A 19,927-nucleotide genomic window follows, 5' to 3' on the forward strand; every position below is an offset into this window, starting at 1 on the left:
TCTTTGAAAGTGCTATAAGGAATTTCAAAAAGTCTATCATGGCTCCTGTTTTCAAAAACTTCCAGTCCTTGAGACAAGTCATGTCAGGGAACTCTTGGGAACAATACTTATGACCCCCAGCCCCGAGAGGGACTGGCTGAATGGAAGAAGTTCTGGGATCTGCAGAAAGCCAGTATGTCTTCCAGGAGAAGCAACTGACATCCTCTTTTTATGGAAAAGTGGGTCTGAGTAAGGAAGTTCTACCGAAGCAATGTTCTGTGCACGTGTGCATGTGAATGTGTGTGTGCCCGTGCACGCAAGCAAAAAGTAGTCTGGCCTCAAAGCCTCCCCTGACCCTGGCCAGTCCTGAGCTTCTCCGATCTTGGCAGTCCTGGGTTCAGTCCCCAGGTTCAGGGACCTGCCTGAGACTCACGGACAAGTCTTGACCTCTCTCAACACTTCCAGTCAGCTCCAGACAAAACCATGCCGTGGTGGCCATCACCAAGCGGGTGCCATGATGGAGATGTCACATAGGCTGCTCTAAAGGTGACTGAATTCTTGTTGGCTAAAATACACCATATGTGAGCCTTGGGCAAAATTAGGAAGCTTATAGCATGAGTAAGGAGGGCATGACATCTGGAAAAGTACTTTGTAAAAAGAAACAACTGAAGGAACGTTGCAAAGCAAGCAACCAACGAAACAAAATTTTGGCCTCCATCCTTCCAATTTCTTGACTAATGACAGTAAAAGTCCATATACTTTACAAAATATATTTATAAGAGCAAATGGACATTCATGAAAAAAAATCAGAAACCATTGATCATGTTTTGAGTGAAAGCTTTTGAGTATGATTTCATGTCTTATTCATAGGCAAATTTTCTGTTGGCACTATTGCTTTGGGTTCACGAGAAGGATTCATAGTTTGACATTTCTCAGTGTTCTAGAAGGACACCCTGGCTACCAATGCTGAATCAGTCTTTGATGCTCTGCAGGAACACAGCAGTTCCCTCAGCCATCCCAGACTCAACCATTTCTGAAAAGGTGAGAGCTCTCTTCCTGCCAACTGCACATCTTGTAACTGAGCCCAGTTCAGCCAAAAGTTTAGGGGTCAGGAAATCCTGGTTCAATCTACTTGTTTAAAGGGAACAACACTGTTCCTGCGAATCTCCTGGTTCCCTTTGTGAACTGAAGTACTGAGTCACCTTTCTGAGGTATTCCTGCAACGAGATTCCTATATTTCCCAAGATTTTTTTACTTCATTTTTCCTTGATTAAGAAACGAGTACAGTGAGTAGTCTACTAAAGGTCACAGAAGGTAGAAAGACGCTGGTGTGACAGCTAGGACTGCTTCAGGATCAGGAAATAGGAAGCCGGACGTGCCCTTCTGTTTGCCGAAATCTCCATTCACAGAGGCAGGAAAGATTGCCAGGCCCCTGTCCTAGGAAAGGAGTGGACTGGGTGCACAGTGTTGATTTTCCTCCCAAATTGGAACAGCTCCGCAATCTAATTGGAACCTTTTGTTCCAGCTGCTCAGTGGACGGGGCCTCTGTGATCTTGATAAGGGGAGGTACCTTTCCTATTTTATCTGGCTTCCTAGCCCAGTGTCTTGGCTTGTTTTCCAGCCTTATTGTTTCAGCCTGTTTGAATAACGAAGCTCTCTGGTGAGGGTTCCAGAGCCTGCGCTCCAGCAGGCAGCACCAGAGGTGGGGATGGCTCAGGCTGGATCCATTCCTCGTGGGGTCCTTTCCATGCCCACTCTTTGGCTCAGAGGCCCCCTGGGCACCCATGGGTGGGAACTGGGCAAGGATGTCTCACAGCTCCGAGGTCATGGGACTGTTGGAGTCCTCGTGGCGACTTAACAAATAGCCTCCTTGATCTTGGAACCCACCTTGCCTGAGCAGCCTTTGTGACTCCCTGCTCAGAGGATCCCTCAAGGCCCCATCAGGGGCAGGGAGGCTTCCATAGAATCACTTGGGGAGAAGGGGGGCAGTAGAACATAGAGGTTAATGGTGGCCTCCTGGCCTCACCACTTGCCAGCCATGAGGTTTGGAGAACATCATTTAATCTTTCTGTGCCTCAGTTTTCTCATCTTCAAATTGGGGGTTTTGGTAGTTCCTCTTCATTGGGTTGAAAGGATCAATCCAAATGCCATGGTAAAGTTCTCAAGAACACAACCATTAGTATTAGTCGTAAGGTAGTGCAGAGAATAGGAAGTCTTTATCTGCTCTGCTCCAGATAATAACCCCAGTTGGTTCCTGTTAATCTGGCCCAACCCTCATCCCCACCCCTGCCTGGGCTGCAGAAGGCCTTGTCCCAGCTGGAATGGCCCATGAATCAGAAGTCAGACCTTCTTCGATCTTAGTCCTTGGATTTCTGTGGCTTCTGTCCTCGGATGACTGTTCACCCAAGTTCAGTTGGACACGAAGGTAGAGGAAAATTGCCTAGGAATCTGTGTACTGTGGCTGAGAAAAGAGCACTGACATTACACGGAAAATGTGGATTGATATAGGAGAAGGTTCATGTTTATAGTCCACTTTGGGAGAGCCTAAGGAACAGGATTTCAGGGAAGGGGACTGTCACTGGAAGGAGGCAGCATTTACTTTCCTTAATTTGCTAGATCATCCCTCCCCAGCTTCTGAACAACTAGGTTTCAACGAAGTATCTTTGACCTAGGCCTCTGGGCCTTTGGGCAAAGGGTTTAGAAAAGCTGCTCAGAAGACAGCTTAGTGTCAGAGGAGAGCAGGGCTGGCGGGAAGGGGGCTGTTCCAGGCTGGGATTCTGCGTTCTAGCCCAACTCTGCAACCCAGGCCACTTCCATGTCTGTGCAATTAGGGTGGTCAGGAAGTTGGTCAGAAGCTCCCAGCCTCTCCTCTGGCTTGCTGAGTCCTGGGTCCGTGGCACTCCAGTCCCTGCCCCAACCCAAGCCGCGTATCTGTGCACCTGGAGAAGCCCTGGCAGATTTCAGCTGACTCATGTTACTGTAACAGGATGCCTTTCGTATTGCTCTCTGGACCTGGAAAAAACCAAGAGTGCCAAGGGTGGCCCAGTATGTGAGCGTTTCCTGTTTCTCCGAAGGCTCACAAGTCATCAGCATCCCGGGAGCAAGGCAAGCCAAGAAAAAAGGCAACACCTCCCGAAGTGCGCGTTGCTCCAGGCCTCTCCCGGCCCCCACAGCGCCCGGCGTGGCTGCAGGGGAGCGCTGAGCCGTCATCTCTGGCCCCGCCATCTCTGGCCCAGCTCGGTCGGTGGGGAAGGAGTTCGCAGCCTGCAAGCTCCAAGAGGGTCCCGCGTGCCCTGCTGAGGGGCCCTCAGTCGGATCCGTGGATGGTCGGACTGACCCCTGGTGCTGCTAGGGGCTTCGCATCTGGAGGAATGGGCTCTGCACATTCGTCTGCGGTTTTTCCGCGCCGCCACCCTGGGGATGTCCATCCTTCCAAACACCAAGCCCCATCCATTCCTTTAAACACACCATACTAGGATGTGCTCCTCTCCGGGTGTCCCCAGGGGCGGTTGGCATTCATGGGGGTCATTTGGGTTGGATACAGTGTGAGTGAGGACTGGTAACAGGAGTGGGACTGAAGTATCTGTTGTGCACCACTGCACAGCAGGTAGTCTGTCACTGCACTGAGTTAAGTAAATGGACTGTGGAGAAAGGCGAGAGGCAGGGTGGGTGGGTGAGGAAAGAGGCTTAGTGCAGAGGGGGTGGGCACCAGCGGCCTTGAACGCAGAGATTGGGGGGTGGAAGGAGGGGAGGGCCCCAAGGCTGAACCCTAAGAGCCCCCAGCAAGACCAGGAGATGGGGCGGCCTTCTTCTCTCCCTGCTGGCCTCCTGCCCAGGGCCGAGAGTGGTTTGGACCACCCAGCCGTGGGGCCACTATCCCCACGAGGAAAGAAAGGAGCTAGCGAGTGGGAGGGGCAAGTGTCTGGCATGGCTAGCTACTCTTTAAGTGGTTTTGTTTTGTCTTTGAAGTTTAGAGATAACCCTATAAAATTAGCTGCATCCAGATGTCTCAAGAGTCAAACAGAGTCACCCCAAAGGACCTGTTGCAGGCTGGATTTGTGTCCTGGGGCCATTCACAGCCAACAGACTTCCTCTGGTGAGTCCTGTGCAGTGCTGGCCCCCTGCACGCACAAGCTCTTCTGCGCAGCAGTCACTGCTGCCAGCGAGCTCAGGTCCTCTGTCCAGAAAAGCCCCTGAATCACATGTCCCACCCAGAGACCACTTAGAAATTCCTGCTTCTCAGTCACTGTCCCCTCTCTGGGCCACCCTTGTGCAGAATCCCAGCTGAAGGAAAACTCCAGTGACTGCAAATTACTTAAAAATGAAACTCAGACTTCTTATCCCTACGATGTAAAGCACCCAGAGGAGTTTTACTCTTACAAAATCCAATAAACCACCCATAGCTGTACCCAGCAAGCAAAAGCATACCTTTGTTGGTAAGCAGAGGAATGACCAAGCAGGTTGGGGACACCGGATCTCATGCCCAGGGGACAACTCTGGGACCAGTCTTGTTTTCCAATAGTCTAAAAAGAGTTGGTGAAAAGTGACATTTATTGGATACTTTCCAGCTGTGTGAATGTGAACAGGTTCCTAAACCCTTTGTGCCCCCAACTTTTTATCTATAAAATGAGAATACTTTTCTCCCCTCTTAGGGTTTGGTGAGAATTAAATGAGTCCATCTCTGTCACGTACATGAATGGTGGCTGGTGCACAGAAAAATGGGAGCTAAGTGTTACCTCGATATCAGCTATTACCTTGTGCCCGCCCAGAGTGGGGACACAGTTTCTGCTTTTGGGACTGAAGTTTCAGAGGTTCCTCAAAACCAGGGCCAGCTGGCCATTAAGTGGAGCCGTGGGTCTTCCAATGTCCCTTCCCTGGGGAGAGATGTCTCCAGAACTCTCTCTCTCTGGACCCTGCCTCATCTAGCCTGCATGCCAGGCACCTGCACCTGCCTTTGGGGCCCTCGTTGGTGGAAAGTGGCCCTGAGTTAGGATTTAGAGGATACTCCGTGTAGCAGCAAAGTGATCTTCCTCTCTGGACCTCAGGGCTCCTGTCTGTCAATTAGAGATAATTGCCCTGCCCACCTACCCACATGCAGGGGGCATTTAAAGACCAAATGCAGAAGAAATATACATTCTAAATGTATAATTTAATGTATCTAAATGTAACATCAGGAGTCTCCACTGTGCCTCCAACCCCAAACTACCCTCTCTAAAGCTCAGCTGGGGTGGAAGAGATTAGAATAGACCAAACTCAATAGGTCTGCAGAGGCCTGGAGTGGGGGGTTGGGGGGGGGGTTCCTTAACCACCAACAGTCTCCGTCTGCCCCCAGGCGAGACTGCTAAGAAGAGGTGGCCATTAACCCACTGAGCCCTTGAAATGCTGGGGGCAGTCGTTCCAGCCCAGGTGGTTCCCTAGTGCAGGAGGAAGTAGGGATCTTGTCCCTAGCCAGCCCAGGCTGGAGTATGGAGTATGGAAGATGGTCTTCTGGAAAAGGCAGCTCAGGCCTTGGGGCCAGCAGAGCTCAGAGAAAGGGGAGAGGAGGGGAGGAAAGTGGAGGGGAGCAGAGGAAAGGGACTGAGTATGAAGCAAACCGAAGCAAACCTTTGCGAACCTAAAGCTCTGAGCTGCCGCTGAGGGTAAGGGAAAGTGCCTGGGAAAGCATGGGGCCCTGTGGCCAGAGCATCACCCAGTGGGGGAAATAAAAATAGAGATATGGCTCTCCCCTTCCCCACCCCAGCTGAGGAATGTCTGCATAAAAAGCCACCCTGAACTTACACGGAAGCAACACACAAATTACACTGATGGAAGGAAACGCTGGGAGTGTGGGGCCTAGCACTGGCCTGGCACTTCATGGGGACACCATGAATTTGTTCCCCTCGTGCGCATGCGCACACACGCTCTGCTCCACTTGGCCTCACCACCAGGCTTTCTGCAAGTGTAAAGTACCTACTGTGTGCTACTGTGTACAAAGTGCCTACTATGTGTTGGTTCCGGGAACCAGCCTTAAGAGCTGGACTTGACCTCTGGGAGCTGCCAGTTTAGTGGTTGAGACAGACTTGAACCCAGGAGAGAATGAGAGCCTTAACAGGAGTCCCGGAGGGTGCTCCAGAGCTGGGAGTGCTAGTAGATGGTCCTCCAGGCTGAGGGGACAGCACGCAGAGCAGGAGGGGGCAGGAGCTTTGAGGTGACTGTGAGGCATGGGTTGGGCAGAGGGAGGGTCCTTGGCTGGTATTTTCTTGTTACATACCTCCTTGATTTATTCTTTGGTACTTCCTGGAGAAGCAGGACCTTGGCAGCCCACCTTTACTGTAGTTGCCCAGTCACACAGCTCTCTGAGGGGAGTGGCCTCTGGATCCCCTGGAAGCGCTGTCTTTTCTGACAGAGGGTCTCTCAGCAAGCTTCCGGAGCCAGAGTAGATTCTGGGTGAATGCTGTGGCTCTAGTAGAGGCTGCAGCCTGAGGAACAGTGTGTGGAAGTCTGGCTCCATGAGCATCACAGCTCGGTCGCAGATGGGTGAGGGATGTGGGCGCCCTGCCAGTCAACAGGGAACTGCACAAGGGGTTTGCACAGGCCACTCTATTCCTGTAGTCACCAGGACGAAGCTGAAGTTAGCGGGGGTCCCCGGCTCTCAGGCTCCAGCATGGGTGAAGCCTGCTTCCCAGTCAATGCGCTTGGAAAAGCCCCTGCCTCTACCACGGGCCGTAGAGTGCTGTGTAACTTCCTCTGTGGGTCTGTGCTCCACCAAGGGCTGAGGGAAACGGGGCCATGAGTCAGGCCTCAGCCCGTCACTGATAAACCACCAGCTGCCCAGCCTCCACTCTGCACGCAGTGGACACTGAGATGGCTGCCCATCGCCTTCTCCCATCACCACTCTGTCCTATGTAGGACATGTGGGGCTGCTCCACAGGGGGCCGGGCAGATAGGGGTGGGTCCCATGAGCTTCCAGGGTCAGGACCCGAGGTGCCCGCCACCACCAAGCTGTTTCACCTGGGCTTGATCACACCACTCAACTCGAGGGTAAGAACATTCTCCACCTTCCCCTCAAGCTCAGGAGACCTGCAGGGGGAATCTGCTCTTCTCAGAAAAAGGTACTTAGCTTAGGTAATTAAAAAAAAAAAATCTGCGGTTACTTCAACTGCCTTCAAGGAATTCACCGTGTAGGGACAGGCTTGGAAACGCAACAGCTGGCTTTTAGAAAACAAGAAGGATTATCTTTGGATCGCTTGTTCTGAGCTGACGGAACCCCTCAGGGTGGGGAGGCACAGGCTGGAGTGCCAGTCATACTTCTGGGCAATTTAAAGCCACGTGCTCTGTGTCACCAAGACAGTGACTCAGCCATGTGCCTGCCAAAGCTCATTCACAGAAGGATGAAACTGCTCGCTAGGCATTTTTTAAAGAGAGGGCCCTTCGCCTTCTGGAGGGAACCGGGGATTACACAGGAGGGGAGACTTTCCAGCCGTCCAGGATAGTGGCCCTCAGAGCTGGGACGGGGCTTGGGGGGGTGGGTCGTTCTGTTCCGTCAGCCCCTGGCTTTCCATCTGTGTCTGTTAGATGGCCGAAGGCACACCGGAAGAAATGACGTGAAGCTAGCGCAAAATCCTAAAGCCCATACTTTCCTAGGCGTGTCTTCCCTGTTGTCCCGCAGCTCAGCAGACAGAAACGATGCTTGAGTGGTCCCCACAAGGGAGCAGACGCCCAGTGGGGAGCAAAGGGATCCGTGCACCCCAAGGACTCCCCCTTTCTTTCAGTCCCTCCAAGAAGGTAGGAGTTGGCCCCAAACACCTGGAGGGAATAAGGCTTCTCATGTCTGGTCTATTTCTGGGATTATGAAGAGTGTATGTTGGCTGAAGCCATCAAAAGGTATTTTTTTAATTGTTTTGTTCCTTAAAAACAAAAACAAAGGCCTGGTGACAGGTGCTCAGTCCAGGCTAGACCAGCACAGCCAGGCTGGGAGGCGTGGGCAGATACTTGGGGGCCTGGCCAGGCTGCCCTGCCAGGACGGGCAGACAGGTCCTCATCCTGCAGGCGCCACCCGCCCATGGCACCGCCTCACATCTTGAAATCCCCACCTTCAGCTGCTCCTGGGAGTCGGAGAGCCCTCTGTAGGCAGCTGCCACCTCAAGAGTCCCCACTTCCGGGAGCATCCCGGCCATATTGGCTGGGGTTGGCTGGGGTTGGCTGGGGTGGGGGTGGTTCTTGCCTTTTCCATCCTTTTCACTTCCTTTTTCTTTCTTTGCCATCTCCTGACTTAATTTAATTGTCAGCCTGGCTGGTGGTGACCAGAGGCCGGAGAGGGTGTCACGCTAGACAGACTCCCCAGTAGGGGCGAGAGTCCAGCCAGCAAGGACAGGACCCGCAGGACCAATAGATCCCGCTTATCTCCCTGGAGACTTGGTTTCCGGGGCCACCCCGAAGATACCAGTTAGGGCAGGAGAGGACAGGGGCAGGGTAGGGTCACCAAGATTTGGGTCCCTCAGAGAAGAGGACAGCAAGAAGGACATCAACAGGGTTATTAGGCTAGTGGCCTTAATGGCCCAAACACCAAATATGGCTGGATCAGAAACACAGCAGGCATTGGTGGCTACAAAATGCAAGTTGGCGGGGCACCTGGGTGGTTCAGTGGGTTAAGCCTCTGCCTTCGGCTCAGGTCATGATCCCAGGGTCCTGGGCTGGAGCCCTGCATCAGGCTTTCTGCTCAGCAGGGAGCAGATCCCTTGTGATCTCTCTCTGTGTGTCTAATAAATAAATAAAATCTTTTTTTTTTTTTTTAAGAAAAATGCAAGTTGGTTCTGTGCTTAGGGCTGTGATGTCCCTGCAGAAGGATGATTTCACCTGCCAGGCGCCATCCAGAGAAGTGCCTTTTTACCATTCTCTGCACCAATGAAAACTCTCATGGCCAGTAGTTTTCAATGACTGTTGTCTCTAAAAGGAAATTGGGGCTGCATTTTCCCACAAGAATTTCAAGGAATTGTGATTACTCAGAATTCCCTCATGACATTATTGTGAACATTTGAGAAATTCCCAATGCCTCCTGTTGCCCTGAGTGCGGGAAGCCAGGGATAACCCAAATCACACACAGCCCATACCAACTGCATAAACTATTGCATAATTACAATGGGGTTGCTTTTTCTCCTTCTCCTTCTTCTTTTTTTTTTTTTTTACTTTTATAATGAAAGGAAATGCAAATGAAACTGTAATGACTTCTGGTAAAATTGTGCTTAGAAGATGACTTCCTACTCCCTATCTCTCCCCTCCTCTCGAAAGCCCTCCTCTCAAGATCTCTTCTCCAGGTGCTTAGTTCCCATAGCAGTTTCCCAGGGTCGGGAAGGGACATGGGACAGTCCAGGTAATGAATTCTGGGAGACCTCCCACTTTGGGACGACCCAAAGCTTTGCTCAGGCCCAGAGACAGATGCAGGGGCTCTCCAGGCTAGAAGAACCTCTGGCCACCAGCCAAATTCCAATGCCAAGTGCAACTCCAATCATGAAAAAGATGTGGAGAGTCTTGCCAAATATTAAAGACTGCCAGGAAAAAATAAAGGGACTGCATCACCCTCCTCCCTCACTCCGTGGAGAGAAACAGCTCACCTTTGTTACTGACATCCATGGACGATGGGTGTGCAGGGGCTGGATATGTCCAGGGGAGTCTAACCAGAGGGCTGCCAGAAAACCCCAAAGAAGTTGCCTGGTCATATGCATGCAGCAACACTTGGGAGTTTGTCCTCTCAAGGGCCACAAGACAGAAGAGAATTCTGGGGGAAAAAAAAAGTTTCCTAGAATTATCTACCTGGAAAAGGCTGTAGGCAGGTAGACATATGTCTCATTTCTAAATAATGATTTGTTTTTCTAAGAAAAAAAAAAGAGACAAAAGAAAAGAAACAAAAGAAAAAAGGAGAGAGAGGGGAGAAGAAAGGAAGAAGGAAGAAAGAAATGGGAAAGAGGGAAGGAGGGTGGGGGAGGGGAAGGAAAGGGGATAGAAATGAAAAGGAGAAGGTAAAAGTTCTGGGGCCATGCTGTTCAGCAGGGCAGCTTCTGCTTACATAGGACAATTGAGCCCTTGAAATACACCTGATCGGAACTGAAATGTGCTGTAAGTATAAAACAGATGCTGCATTTCAGACGTAGTATGAAGAAAGGCATGTCAGTAATATAATTGTTACTGGTCACCTGAGTGGCTCAGTCAGTTAAGCATCTGGCTTCAGCCCAGGGGGTGATCCCAGGGTCCTGGAATCGAGCCCTGCATCGGGCTCCCTGCTTAGCAGGGAACCTGCTTCTCCCCCTGTCTCTGCCCCGCCCCGGCTCATGCTCTCTTTCTCTCTCTCTCATAAATATCTTTTTATTTTATTTTTTTAAATTTGTTTTTATTTATTTGTCAGAGAGAGAGAGAGAGAGCACAGGCAGAGTGGCAGGCAGAGGCAGAGGGAGAAGCAGGCCCTCTGCTGAGCAAGGAGCCTGATATGGGACTCGATTCCGGAACGCCGGGATCATGATCTGAGCTGAAGGCAGCGGCTTAACCAACTGAGCCATCCAGGCATCCCTCATAAATATCTTTTTTAAAAAATCTTTAAAAAATAGTAAGGTCCCTTAAAAAAAATAAATATCAATTACATGTTGAAATCATCATGTAATCATTTGGGAGATTTGGGATTAAAATAAATTAAAATAAATGTCACCTATTTTTTACCCTTTTTAAATGGGTTACAGTTTACATTTACAGTTACCTCAGCGGTGCACTCCATTTCTGTGGCAGCGCTGTCCAGAGACTTGTCCTCAGTGGCGAGTCCTAGGCCCACTTCTAGTTCCCACTGAACTGCAGAGGTCCTCTGCTCCGCTGCTTTCCCTGGACTGAAAGTCAAGCAGCCCAGATGTGAGATGTCTTGATTCTTAGATTCTCCAGATAAGATCCAAGCAGAGTCTCAAGCAGTCATTTTTGACCTTTTAAAATCCTCTGCTTCGAAGGAAGGGCACACAGGGGCTTTTTTGCGCTCGTTTGAGAGAGTCGGTAGGTAGTTGTGTGAGAGCCACGGAAACTTTGAGTAGGATGTGTGAGTCGTGGGAGGTTGGGGTTAGGCCTCAGTGGGGACTAAGGCATTGAGAGACACTGTTCAAGTTTGAATCCAGGTTCACCGGTCAACCTTTAGAATGTTTGGAAGCCGCGCCACAGAACATCGCGGCAACATTAATAGAACGTTTCTTGCAAATACATTACATGTTAATAAACTGAATTTTAATTAAATAAACATTTCTTCCAAGAATAGGCATTACCTGTACCCAGAGTACCTGAGGCCATGAGGGTGCAGCCGGCTGCTGCGGGGCCCCGCAGGACAGAGAGGAGGTCTGTCTGTCTGGAGGTGGGATGCGGGAGGGGAAGGGTCCAGGTATCCACTGTCCACAGGCTCGGTTTCCCAGGTCCCTAGCCTCTGCGTGCGAACTTTTATCAAGTCGCAATGATATCATACTTGCATGTCTTACTTTATACTTCTTTCTCATAAATGCTCATAAGCATTTTCCATGTTCCTATATAGTCCTCATAGTCTCCTTTTTTAGTAATTAACTAATACTCCTCCCAGGGACTGTATCATTTTGTAACCTTCTGCGGGACATTCAGTTTCCACTTTTGTTCTTGAAGTAAGATAGCAGCAAAAGTGCAATTTGCTTTCCTTGCTTTCTTTCCTTTTGGATTTAAATTGCCTTATAATTAATTCCCAGGAAAGAAAGAAATACCTTATTTAGGGGTTTGAATTCTTTCCTAGTTCTTGATAGATAGTGCCAAGGTGCGGTCCGAAAGGCATGTGCAAACTTACATTACACAGCAAACTTACAAACACAGCAATGGAGGCGAATACTAAGTTTCTTGCAACTTTGCCAGAATTGAGATGTTGTATATATATGTACACACATGTATATGTGTATACTTATTTTTATAGCATTTAAATTTGCAAACATATGTATAGATGTATGTACATAAATATACATATGTATATATTTGGAAATTGTATTGCAGATTTTTTGAAATTTGAGATTTTTAAAGCTTTTATGAGCAAAATATTTATAGACGGGTAACACAGTATATACACATTTTTTTCCCCCTGAAAATGCCAAGACATTGTCTTGAGCATTTCCAGACTTGAAATGCATTTCTGTTTTTAAATCATTCTGCACGGAAGATATGTCTCTTTTTCTCTGTTTATTAATTTATTTAATCATTTCTTTATATAAATATGGACTCATTTTATTTTTGGGGTTATACTCCAATTAATTGTATTGCTCAAAATCTTCCAGCTCAGGCCATTGGGAAGTCTTTCATTTGGCTCCTGTGGCCCTTTGATATGTCCCCATCAATGGATTTGTAAGTACCTCCTTACTTTCTAGCACTTCAGGATGCTCCGGGCTCATCTTGCTCAGCCCAAGAGTCAGTTCGTTCTCCAAGGAGCTCTGTCATTGGATAATGGTTCTAGAAACCAAGATTTAGCAGCTCAATGTGCTAATTGCTATGAGGGTGTCGTTCCTCAGGCTCTCAGGTGACACTGAAAAGACTGTGTTTACTGGCCTGCCTCGGGGGTGAATTCCTATAAGCGAAATTTCTGGATCAGAGTGACTTCACGCTAAACGCGTTGTTACTGCTTAATTACCCTCCAAAAAGATTGGAGTGATTTTCACTCTCCCCAGAGGTGCTTAAAAGCGCCTGTTTTCCCACCATATCTCCAATACTGGTAGTAATCCTTAACATCTTTACTAATCTGATGAGTGGAAAATGGAATCTCCATGTTTGAATTTGAACTTTTTTTTTTTTTGAATTGATGTTTCTAGTTTTCTCATTGTTCATCTGTTACTAAACTTTGAATTTCTTCATTTATCTTGTGCAGACATTTGTAACCTTCCTAATAATAATCTAAAATGACTCTTTAAAACTCTTTGCTGATCTCACCTTTGAGCTTAGCTAGATTTTGCTGAGAAATAAGTGTTCTTGGGGCAGAGTGACAGCAGCCCAGCTGGGGACAAGAGGACTCATTTCCATATCTACTTGCAGACATCTCCTTATTCGTCTTTCCCAGACCCTTCTAGAGTCTCTCTAGTGCTCCTTCCTTGAGGATGAACTGTTCTAGAACATGTCAGCAATGTGTGCCTATTGTGGACTTTTGTCACAGTTTCCAGGGTGACTGTGACTCAACCCCAGTCCCTGAAGTCTGAGGCTGTCTACCTGGAGAGAGCACTCATTCCCTGGTGCAAACCTGCCCCCTAACCCAGCCTAAGGCCAGCACAAGTTCTAGCTGTGTCTTACCCCCACTACTCCTCTGCTTCTGGTCGCCCCCTTTTTTTTTTTAAGATTTTATTTATTTATTTGACAGAGAGAGATCACAGTAGACAGAGAGGCAGGCAGAGAGAGAGGGAAGCAGGCTCCCCGCTGAGCAGAGAGCCCGATGCGGGACTCGATCCCAGGACCCTGAGATCATGACCTGAGCCGAAGGCAGCGGCTTAACCCACTGAGCCACCCAGGCGCCCTCTGGTCGCCCCTTTAACTCGTAATGCAATTATACACATGAAACATCCCCAGACATGAACCATTCAAACTACAAAGTTATCCAGTGAAAATATATGGATATTTAACTTCCACACCTCTTTAGAAATATACATGCATAAACATGCATATATCACATATAGATGTTTTTTTTTAATGCAACCAGCAGAAACTATACACAGTGTTCTGCACCTTGCTTTCATTTTTAGTTAACAATCTATTTCCAAGATCTTTCCATAACGACATACGCAGATCTTAATTTTCTTTGGGATGGCTGCATAGTATTCCATTGATGTATTATTGTTTATTTATCTCTCTAGTCCTGTATCAGAAGACATTTAGCTTGTCTCCATTTCTTTTGCCACTACCAACTATGCTACTGTGAACATCCTTGAACAAACAGCCTTGTGGCTCTGTGGGGATATGCCACAGTAAATTCCAAGCACTGGAGTCGCAGGTCAAAGAAAATGGGTCCTTGAACTCTGATAGATAGGGCCACTTTGCTCTTGGAAGAGGCTGTTCCAATTTACCCTCCCATCAGCAGTCACTGAAACAGGGTATCCCTCTGTCCTCTCTTACCCAACTTCCAGCTTTGTTACACGCATAAACGTTCTCCCATCTGAGAGGTGAAAACGTCATCTCATTGATGTCTCAATTTGCATGTCTCTCATTATGCTTGAGAATGCTTAACACTTCAAATGTTAAGAAGTCATTGATAATTTCTGTGAACTACCATATCCTTTAGGAACTATCCTATTGGTTGCCAGTCTTTATCTGACTTATTTATAAGAGTTCTTCACATATGAAGGAAATTAGTATTTTGTTAGGCATGGTATAATAACTACATTATATTATTATATGTATAATATCTATTATGTATAGAATATAATATGTTATATATTATAATGGTATAATAAGTATACTATAATTTAAAATATTATAATAATTCCCACCAGTTTACTGTATCTTTTGTTTGTAGACTTTTCTTACATACATATTGCCCTTACAGAGTCTGCCTTAGAGCAGGTTAGAATTTCAATACACATATTTGGGTGTGCAAGAATTGATTTTTTTAAATATTTCATCCTCATTTCTGCATTTCTGTTCCCATCCCCCTAAAGTGACAGACACTTTGTCCCATCAATTCAGAGATCAGCTGGTCCTTTCGTCCCACCACAAAGTTCCTGGGATGGTCCTGGATTCCGGTGGGTTTACTCCGTACGTGAGGGGGTCCCTGGAGGCCCTTTGATCCTGCAGCTCAGCTGTTCATGTGGCATCTCCTGGGACTCCCTGTCTGGTCACTCTGGGTTCTCACTTCTTGCCCACGAGACCCCTCTACGGCTGCCCTCTCCTGCCTGGCCCTGCGCTCTGAAGTACACAGGACTCTCTCTACCGCCTGCAGCCGTGCAGAGGCCCATCCACCTGACCCCCCTACCTGACAGCCATTTGTGATCTAGAGCTTTACCGCTTCCTCTGGGTTCATCCTGGGAAACTCAGGCAGGGCTCCCTTCCCAGGACCCTGCCAACATCCGCATACATCTCAACACACCCCCACCTCTGCCCTCTTCCCAAGCCCGGGGACTCTATCTGGTTGGAGAGACTGACACGCCTTGTTATCCCTTGTGAAGGAGCTCCACGTCTGTTCCTCGGTCTTCTGATCCTCTAAGGAGCTGTAATTCTGGAGCTCCCAGACGTCAACAAGACTTTTTCTATGATTTTTCTTTTCTTTCTGTTGTCACATCCCTTTCCTGAGGCAGTGCACACAGAATGGCCAGAAGTGTGTGTGTGTGTGTGTGTGTGTGTGTGTGTGCGCACGTGGGTGCGCTCACGCACGCACGCAGGCACGCACACAGTTCCTTGGGAGGGAGAGGCCAAGCTTCTCAGGAACCGCAGGAGGAAAGCAGCCAGCCTTTCTTAAACCCTGGGAACTTCCCAAGCCTCTCCTAGTGAGTCTCAGCCACACCCCTCACAGCTGGGGGCCTGTCCTCTCTTAGGCCCTCTCTGATACTATCTGAGGCTGCTGTGGGTTTTGTGCCTGCCTGTGCCCCCTTTGTGGGTGGGGGCTGGCCCATCTCGCTATCCTCTGTGGCATCTAGCTTGCACATCTGGGCCCTTCAGATGGATGACACTGAAACACCTGCTGGTTTTAACAAGCCAGCCTGTCCTTGTCCTTGGTACACTCCAAGAAGCCCAGGAAGGTGGGGCATCAGTGAGGAGGGGTTCTTGGGGTGTCCCCCAGATGGCCTCCTCGGCTTCTGCTTTCTCCTGGAAGCGTTCCTCAACTAAGCCCAAGAAGCCAGGGGGAGAAAAAGTTTCTTCCAGAGAGCCCTGTCTTCAGATGAGGCCTCCCCACCCAAGTCTGTCTCCCCTCGCCTCCATCCCTCCTTCACTGGCGTTCTTTCGGGCTGGGGGGCTGGATAGCCTGAAATGACCTCAAACCGTGGGTCCTCAGGAAGGGATGCTAGAGGTAGGAGCTGGAGAGGAGGCCTCCAAACACCACTGAATTCACTCCTCCCATCCCTACTGCACCCCCAGTTCTAGCTTTACTTTGCCTCTTGCTAAATAAAAACTCCACCTCTAAGCCTTCTGTTCAGGAGGACAAGGTCCTCTGAGGTGCCCCATTTCCTAGAAGTTGACATGGCAAGATAATCCGCTGACCGGTAGGGACACGGAGAGCAGCCTCCTTGCTCGGGACGCCCATGCCCCGCTCCTCCTTTTCTTTGTCTTTCCCCAAGCAGGCCCCACTCTCAGGACAGTGCAGACACACCTTTAGCTGGTCTCCAGCCTTCCAGCCCTTTCTACTGGTCCCCTCCAACACCCTCCGGGGACTCAGCCCACAAGCTGACCTAGTTTCGCTGACCGTTAGCGCACATCTGTTACTGCACATCTGTCTTGCTGCCTCCAGTTCTTGTCTTTCCCTCAGTAGCTCAGTGTTCATTGTCAGCAGCTTCTCTGAGCAGCACCACCCACCAGCAAGCTCATCTCTGAGCAGAGGCCGAACTCCGGGAAAAGTCTGCAGGGTTGGACATTCGGGTTGGGAGGGGCGGGGTCCAGCCAGCCCCACCTACAAACAAACAAACAAAAACACAGTACTGACCTCACCGAGTGGCGAGGCTCCGTGTCCTGTGTATATTTCTAAAACACGTGTTCTTAGTATCTGTGTAAAGTAGAAAGCACTTTTCATAATCGACACAGCCCCATGTAGCATATATCTTGGGTCATATATATATATATATATATATATATATATATATATATATATATAAAATTTCTTTCTTTCTTTTTTGCAGGAGGGTGGCAGTAGCCTTGTTAGGGAGGAAAGGTGCACAGGGTGGGGGTAGAAAGAGAAACAGGCCCGCAGCAGCCATGCCTCCTCAAGTAATTCCCTGCACTTTCAGCTGGACTGAATCAAGTTTGGCAACCTGGGGCTGAGCTCCTCACCTCACCCCTGCAGTCAGCGTTCCCCTGCCCCATGCCAGGCCCTGCAGTTTCCATGTCGGAGCTCCCCACGAGCTCATGTTAGGAAGGCAACCCCACCCATGGATGCCATGGTGGGGGGCACCAATGCCCTCTTCCTTTACTTTGTATCATTAAACTTTGTCACACCTGGAACAGAGTCCACCCAGAAGGGTGCTGGGCCCTGAGGCATGGGCTGGGATCCATACAGAGCAAGAGGGGAAGGAACAGGTAGTCTCCGGAGAAGGGAGGGCAAGTCAGGAACCCAAAGGCCCAAAGGCCCCGAAGTTGCAGTGGTGGCTGGTCTCCCTTATAGGGATATAGACTGGAAGATGCAGGGTCATGGGCTGGGAAAGGAGACAGGTTAGAAGCAAACCATAGCTATCTGTCCCCCAAAAGACTGAATACACACTCAGTTTCCATCAGTGTGGAAAGGCCCAGTTATATAGGGCATATCCATACAAGGGAAGGCTGAACAGAAGGAAGAGAATTGCATTATTTATTGATGTAAAATGATATCCAAGAGCTATTATTAAGTGAGAAAAGCAAGATGCAAACAGTGTACAAAATAAGCTACCATTCGTGTTTTTATGTATATGTATTTGCTTGAAGATATGTGCGATGTCTCTGGAGAAATTCACCAAAAAAAAAAAAAAATTTTTTTTCAAGGAGTTCATGTTTAATGGGTCCAGGTTTCAGCTGGGAAGATGAGAAAGTTCTGGAGATGGATGGTTGTGATAATTGCACAACAATGAATGCCATAGAGCTGTACACTTAAAAATGATTAAAATGGTAAACCTTATATTATGGATATATAATCACAATAAAAATACCCACAAATATTTCATTAGTTGCCTGTGGGGAGAGCAGGGTGTGAGAGACAGAGACAGAGAGAAAGAGGGGGGTTTTTTACTGTATCCTTTTGTACCCATTAAAATCTTTCCAAAAAATAAGAAAAAATAAAAATAAAAGCAGCCTCAGACTAACAAGGCCCAAAGACCAGCTAAGCCTGGCTGGCTGAGTACTCATGAAGCCGTCCAGGGCTGTGGCTGGTTCACTTACAAGAGGAACTAGTTGCACAGAGGTAAAGCGGGGAGAGAGAGCATAGGGCCAGTGCCACAGCTCGGGGTCCAAAGCAGCAGCATTCATCCAACTTCCTGGAATCCGGAAGCAGACAATCAGTAGAAGAGGCTGCCTGACAGAGGCTGTGACCTCCCTTCCAGGGTCACAGCCAGCCTGGGGGACCCAGTAGGGAGGGTGTCAGGGACTTAACCAGACTTCGATCTTTTCCCTCCCTTCCTCTCTCCTAGTCTCCCAGTGGGCCAAGAGAAAAAGGCAATTGGAGGTCAAGGGTACCTGTCAGTGCAGGCTTGGTCACGGTGGGGGGAGGAGGGGTGTCAGCATCCTCTCGACACTGTGCAGGGGGGCAAAGGGTGCAGAGAGGATCAGGTGAGACAAGGGGACCATCTCTGAGCTGCTCGTATGTAAGCCGAGCAGCTGGCCTGCTTGGACGTGGGAGCCCAGCTCCACCCCTCACTACCTAGGTGCCCTCAGATGTCCTGAACTATAACAAGGGTAATAAGGGTACCTCCTCTAGAGACTGTTTGAATTAAATTTGTTCATATCCGGGGCGCCTGGGTGGCTTAGTGGGTTAAGCCTCTGCCTTCGGCTCAGATCATGATCTCAGAGTCCTGGGATCGAATCCTGCTTCGGGCTCTCTGCTCAGTAGGAAGGCTGCTTTCCTTTCTTTCTCTGCCTGCCTCTCTGTCAAATAAATAAGTAAAATCTTTTAAAAAATATTTTTTTCATATCCATGTCGAGTGCTCAGAAGAGTGCTGTGCACGTGGGAACTTCCAGCCATGTGACTCATGCCTGTTCTTTATTACAGTCTGCTGTGTGAGACTCAAAGCTTCCCTGTGTTCCTCCCAAGGTGGGATGCAAGGGAGCAGGCCCGTCTGGAGAGGTAGGAGGGGGAAACAGCAGTGAACCTCCTGGGGTGGAATCTTCTTAAGCGTGCTAGTACTTGGCTGAGGGAAGACTGCAGCTCAGAGGGGGAAGCCCCAGCCCAAGGTCACACTCTTAGATGGTATTTACCACCTGACAGACTTCCTGGCGCTAAGCCTTCCTTGAGAAACTCAGAGCCCAGGAAAAGATTCACAGTATTAAAAAAAAAAAAAAAATCAGAATTAAAAATAGCCTCTATTTACAGAAATTCTCTGAGCTTCTCAGCACATGTACAGCGGGCAAATTCTCATTTAAAAATACTAAGGGCAGTGGAGAAGAGTCCATTAGAAGTGTCAAAAATCACAGACCTGTACCCCTGGGGATAAAAATACATGTTTATAAAAAAATAAAAAATTTTAAAAAAATAGCTAAAACCAAAAAAATATATAAATAAATACTTTTTTGTGAAAAAAAATTGTCAAAAATGTCAAATTTATTAACTTTAAAATGCCACTTTAAAGGGGATTGCAGGTAATTTTATGAAAAATTAAAAATAAGAAGCTTGGGTTGAAAGTAATGCTTTTTCTTTTTTTTTTTTTTTAAAGAAATATATCAATGATATGGTATTTAGAAACAGATTCAGTTAGGAAAGTGACTGAAGTAGAAAAGCAAGAGCAATATTAAAGTGATTATAGCACCAAGAATAATATTTTTCTTTTGTTTTTTTTAAATATTGGAATAATCAATATAAGTTTAATATTTGCTCTAATGTACACGCTATTTTTTAAAATAATTTTCTTTTTGAGAAGTTCTTAAATGTATTTTGTAAGTGCACCAATATAATAAAATCAATTTGTTAGTCAAATGAGACAAAAAAAATTTTTAAAGCCCAAGGTCACCCCACATGTCAACATCTGTCAATGGACATATAGGTCACCTCCTTGCTCCCTATCCCTGTCCCTTCACAAAGTGAAAGATGATTTTCATTCTTATCAGTCTCCATTCATGGTAAATATGAATGCATGGA

General features: G+C 48.1%; 1 long non-coding RNA gene across 3 annotated transcripts in view; it reads right to left on the reverse strand.

Annotated features, from left to right (window-relative positions):
- The window catches only part of LOC309868249, a 52,805-nt gene that overhangs the window by 17,522 nt on the left and 15,356 nt on the right, over positions 1 to 19,927 (reverse strand). Inside the window, exons 3-7 of one of the 3 annotated variants that reach the window (XR_014313596.1) lie at positions 16,372 to 16,564; positions 10,703 to 10,826; positions 9,570 to 9,733; positions 6,230 to 6,564; positions 4,408 to 4,502 (exon numbers count right to left, since the gene is read on the reverse strand). This is a non-coding gene — a long non-coding RNA (uncharacterized lncRNA). The remainder of the gene's footprint in view (positions 1 to 4,407; positions 4,503 to 6,229; positions 6,565 to 9,569; positions 9,734 to 10,702; positions 10,827 to 16,371; positions 16,565 to 19,927) is intronic. The other 2 variants (XR_014313598.1, XR_014313597.1) reach the window with 2 other exon arrangements.

The sequence above is a fragment of the Mustela nivalis genome, assembly GCF_964662115.1.
Source record: "Mustela nivalis genome assembly, chromosome: 6".
Lineage (NCBI taxonomy): Eukaryota > Metazoa > Chordata > Mammalia > Carnivora > Mustelidae > Mustela > Mustela nivalis.